Below are 5,248 nucleotides of genomic sequence, written 5' to 3'. Positions count from 1 at the left end.
CACTATAATTAGAAAATAAATGATCGTATAGTATCCTATTTACTCTTTTCCTCAAAAATAAAAATAAAAGTAGATAATAGTAATTACTTAGCCCAAAACTCATGGCCTCAAGGAAATTTAGAGAAAATAAAGTGTTCATTGCCTCAGGTAGTCAATTACAAGGATCTGTTTTGGTTTTTTCTATATTTTGTTTTGCTTCATCATTCTTTTTACCATTTCTCACCATTTTCTCACTCTTAAAGGGTGTGCGTATGTATTTAATTTCTTTTACTTAGAGCACATCATTATTTTATTGAATATTTATAAAAAGAAAGAAAAAAACTGTGATTGCTTGTGTTTCATTGTGAAGATATGGAGTAGTAATTATTATAATTCTATAGAATTAAAAATTATGTTAATAGATTTTAATTAGCATTTAAATTTGCTTCTGAGTAAATATTTATATGATGGTTGTGCATTTAAATGTTGAAAGAACAAATGGTTTGCATTATAAAAATTTATGGGGGCATCAAAATATGGTTAATAAGTTTTTCTCATTCCTTCATGTTTTATTTCTAGTAATATCTTATTTTCAAAATTTTCATATACATTCTTTAGGGAATATGGCGTATTGTTATATAGTAGTTTAAATTACAAAAGAATGATCTCTTTTACTATGTCTGGTGAAATTTACCTGTGAAAAATGTGGACCAGGTACTATTTTTATTTTATTATTTTATTTTAATAGTTAAATTAATTTTCAGTTATTTCTATGTATTTTTCTCTATTTTGGTGTTTTGAACTCTCGAGGCTAACTTTGTAGACTATATTTTATTTAAAAAATCAATTATTTTCTATAAAGTTTAATGTACTGCCATTTATTTCCATATGAAATTGTCTTGTAAAATTATTGATTTTCCACATACATATTATGTCCCCTTCTATCATTTCTAATGCTCTATCTTTTTCCTCTAATTTCTTCTATGAGTGTATTCATTTTAAGGAATGAGTTTTTGTTTTCATTCATCTCCTTTCTACCATTCTGTGTTTTGTTTTTCTGTTATGCTAAATTCATCTTTTATTCATATTAATTTCTGTCCTAAATTTTTCTTGGATTATTTTGCTGCTCTTTTTCTTTTATTATGTATATTGCTTATATTTTTTAATAGTAAAAGTTTTACTGTTTTGGAAATTCCTCTGAGTACAGCTTTAATTACTCCCATAGGTCTGGATTTAAACTATTTTTGTTTTAACCCTGCATTGTTATGTAAATTGGAATCTCTGCTTAAATTTCCATGTTAGGTTTGGAAGATTATCCTTGGAAACACCAATTATTTACTACAAACCAACATCTAAAAAGACATTTGACATTTTCACTTGTTTGGCTTCAGAATTAGAAACTCTACTTTTAGTTAATCTATATATAGGTCACTGCTGCATGGTCAAAAATTATTGTCAAAGCTTTTCATTATTATGTGCTATTTTATAATCTGAATTGCAAATCTTTTCAATAATATTGCATATTAGGAGTCTAAGCATAAATACAAATTCATTGTTGAATATACTTTGGCCAGTGTTATCGTACTGTGCAAGATATCAAGTATTTAAGCATGGTTAATTTTTAAAAATTCATTTTAACTCTTAACTTTAATTTGTAAATTGTACCGTAGTATTTTCCTGTTAACCACAGTTTCACTTTCTGGGATTTCAGTTAATATGATAAGATATTCTGAGAGAGAGAGAGATCACATTCACATAAGTTTTATTACAGTATATTATTATAATTGTTCTATTTTAATATTAGCTATTGTTTTTAATCTCTTATTGCTCCTAATTTATAATTAAGCTTAATCATAGGTATGTATGCATAAGAAAAAACACAGTATGTATAAGGATATATGAGGTTTAGTACTATCTGCATGTCACACACCCACTGGGATTTTGGAACATGTTCCCCAAGGGTAAGTGGGGACTACTGTGCTAATATACCCCTATGTTCTAATAGATTAATGTAAAGTATTAAGGTTGTAATTATGATTCAATACATGGAGATATATTACTCACATACACACTAGCTCATAATGATTAGAACAAAGTTTAAAAACATAGTTCATAATCATAGACTTGATAATATCTATTAAGATGTACTGCCAAAGAATAATTACCTAAATATTAACACGTAAGCTTATAGAATCAATAGATGAATATTTTAAATTTTCATGATTAATAATTTTAGATAATTATTAGACAAATGTCAAAGTTCCAACTGTGAGTGATTATGTACATAAGTAGAAATAAATACTGAAATTAAGTTTCAAAATATGAGAGAAATTGATGTCTGCAGGTAAATCTGTAACTAGCAAATCTATAGCAGTAATTCAAAAAGCAAGTTAATTTCAAAAGATGTGATATCAAGCTCCATTTTAAATTGTTAGAAGAGAAAATGAATTGAAAATTTGACTAAAACAAAATACTTTTGTCAAAAATTAATTCAAATCTGCCTGTTAAATTCTGATTCTGAGTATTTGTCTTGAAGAGAACTATGAGTGTGGGAAAACAGATGAAATCTGAACAGAGTATTAATTAAAACGAGCCATTAGCTTTTTAAAATTCTTCTCTCCTAGTACTGAAGAAATAATCCATGATACTGTTTCTGCTTCATAAATATTGAGAGTTAAATACTTTCTTAGAATTAAGTGTATTAAATGTAGAAATAAAAAAGTTATTGCTTAAGACCCTAAGTTGGGAACATTTTTTTATTTAGATTTCCACGGGAAAAATGGATATCGCAAACACCCTAATGGAAACGAAAACTTAAACATATCAGTTAAAAAAGAGAAACACAAGTATGGTATTCTTTTCTAACATTTCTTAATTTTTAGACAACCAAATTTTCTTATCTGTTAAGTATTAGTATATGTTGCTGGATAAACTGAGAAAGGAGGTTAAAACAGAGAAGCCACTAAAGTCAGCTAAATTATTTCCAAAACACTTACACGTTGACAATGTGATCATCCTGTGAAACCATTCAAGTAATTGTTTTGTGTGTGTGATTACACCTATTGGGCACCTTAGAAGGATGGTTAATATAAATTTATTATCTTTCTTGATCCGGCAAGATATTATTCAGTAGCTCATAAATAGGAAACTACATTGACCATTTTCTTTACTAAAATAATGATAGTTTTAGTGTATTAACAGGATATTTTTTAGGTGGAGATTAATGATGAGGAAACTGAACAGCTTCGAGAGCAGTGCTGCTTAACCTCTGTCTTAGCCATCTAACATTAATTTGTTTGAAGTATTAATTTGTTTGAAATCTAAGGAGGAAAGACAGTTCCTTAGTAAGGATGAAAACACATCTCAACACTAAATGGAGAGCCCTGAGGGAAGTCATGGTCCAGGTTAGCAGATAGGAGAAGGTTCAGGAGCATCACAATGGGGATTTGGGATTAGATTAATTACTTCATCAACTAGTAGCTGTTATGTATACTTCCTAAACCTTAATTTTCTTATTTGTAAAATTCTAATAGTAATGGAGCTTAAGTCATAGACTTGATGAGAGAATTGAAAGAGAAAATTCATATAAATACAATTCTGGCACCACCACATTCAGTAATTAGTAGCTCTCTTGTCACCTATATTATTATTACACTTACATATCTGTAAATGTATATTACACATTTCTGTGTGACTAGGTATCCATTAGGATGAATGAGAGATAAAATAGTGCACCTGTTCTTAAAGTACCTCATTTTAGAAATGTCTTTATAGCCAATAAACTGTTTCCTCTCTGGGGAGAGAAATTCTGGCTTAAGCATTTTTATTTGCTCTGAATTAACTACTATTTTTATACATAGTAACAACATAATTAGAGGGCAAAGCCTGTGTGTATTTACATATTAGAAACGCTATGAAGTACTGACATGATTCATTTTAAAATACAAATATGGAGTCAGGGAATCATATTTATTCATGAAACTTTCCGATAGCATGCACTTTGGTCAACAATGTGTGTTGAGTATAATTTTGAGGGTAAGTGGCATAAACATTGTAGAATTCCAATTGGAATTAATGAGGAAATAGATTTTATTTGACTTTTTTTTTCCAATGGTGTAATTTTATTTTACCTTTGTAAAGTTATGTTGCCTGTTCATCTGGCTCATTTATTAAGTTGCAAAAATTCCTCCAGAGACACATTAAAATAAACGGATATTTGCCAGTGGAGAGCAAGTGACAGAGATATGTGGAGTTTTTTGTTCGTTGGTTCTTTTTTTCTTTCTTTTTTTTTTTAATCACAAAAAACCTTTTCTTACTTCTCCTAAGGAAAAATCAGAAGTGTGGCATGGCTCTCTAGAAGTAGTAAATTGATCTGAAAGGCAGGAAGGTTCAAAATTCTTCAAACAAGGAACTGAACCACAGAATTTTTGCTGCTCGTAGAAAGTTATGGTTCAGTTTTGGTTTAAACATTTTTAAAATTGAGAAACAGAGATGGACAAAGATATGATGAGAAGGTCAAGGGCAACGTGGAGATTTGAAAAGGATACTCTTTAATAATAGATTGAAATAATTTTTTTTGTTTTATTATTAACAATCCTACTCTTCTATGAAATAGTCTTCTAAAAGAATGCTTATATATACAAGAGTTTTATGTATATGTATATACAAAAAGGTCTTCAAAAGTTCATGGAAGTATTTGCATTATCTTTTTTTTATCACCATTAAAATATGCATTATCTTTTAATTCAATATTCCATGAACTTTTAAAAGTAACTGTGTGTGTCACAGACACATACGTGTTCCCCTCCCCCTGAAATTTAAAGTGTTAAACCATTATAATATTGAAAGAAAGACCCAGTGTGTTTAAAACCGTATTTGAAGGCTCAGTTTTAAAAGAGTTAAAATGCTTTCTCTGTAAGCACTTTAAACTTCTTCTTTTAAACACTGATGAAAATATAAAGAATTCACAACAGAAGTAGGAAAGATTACTGGGAAGAAGGAGAGTGATTGCAACAAGTACAAAGAAACCATTGGGATATAATAAAGAGATGCAGTTATCTGTGAATGGGTAAACCAGTTATGTTTTCTGCTTTCATAGCTTGAGACCATTTTTAATTTGAAAGGGTTTACATATAATGACAATTCCATTTTGAAGATATTATGTGTGTAACCTTAATATTCTCAAGGTTTTTAGGCTTCAGACAAGTGACCACTGCTTTTATTGTATAATGTCTGAGCACTTATATTCCATATGCACACGTGATCCCTG

This window comes from Galeopterus variegatus, unplaced genomic scaffold (genome assembly GCF_000696425.1).
Source record: "Galeopterus variegatus unplaced genomic scaffold, G_variegatus-3.0.2 Scaffold2328, whole genome shotgun sequence".
Lineage (NCBI taxonomy): Eukaryota > Metazoa > Chordata > Mammalia > Dermoptera > Cynocephalidae > Galeopterus > Galeopterus variegatus.
This window is presented reverse-complemented; position numbering follows the sequence as displayed.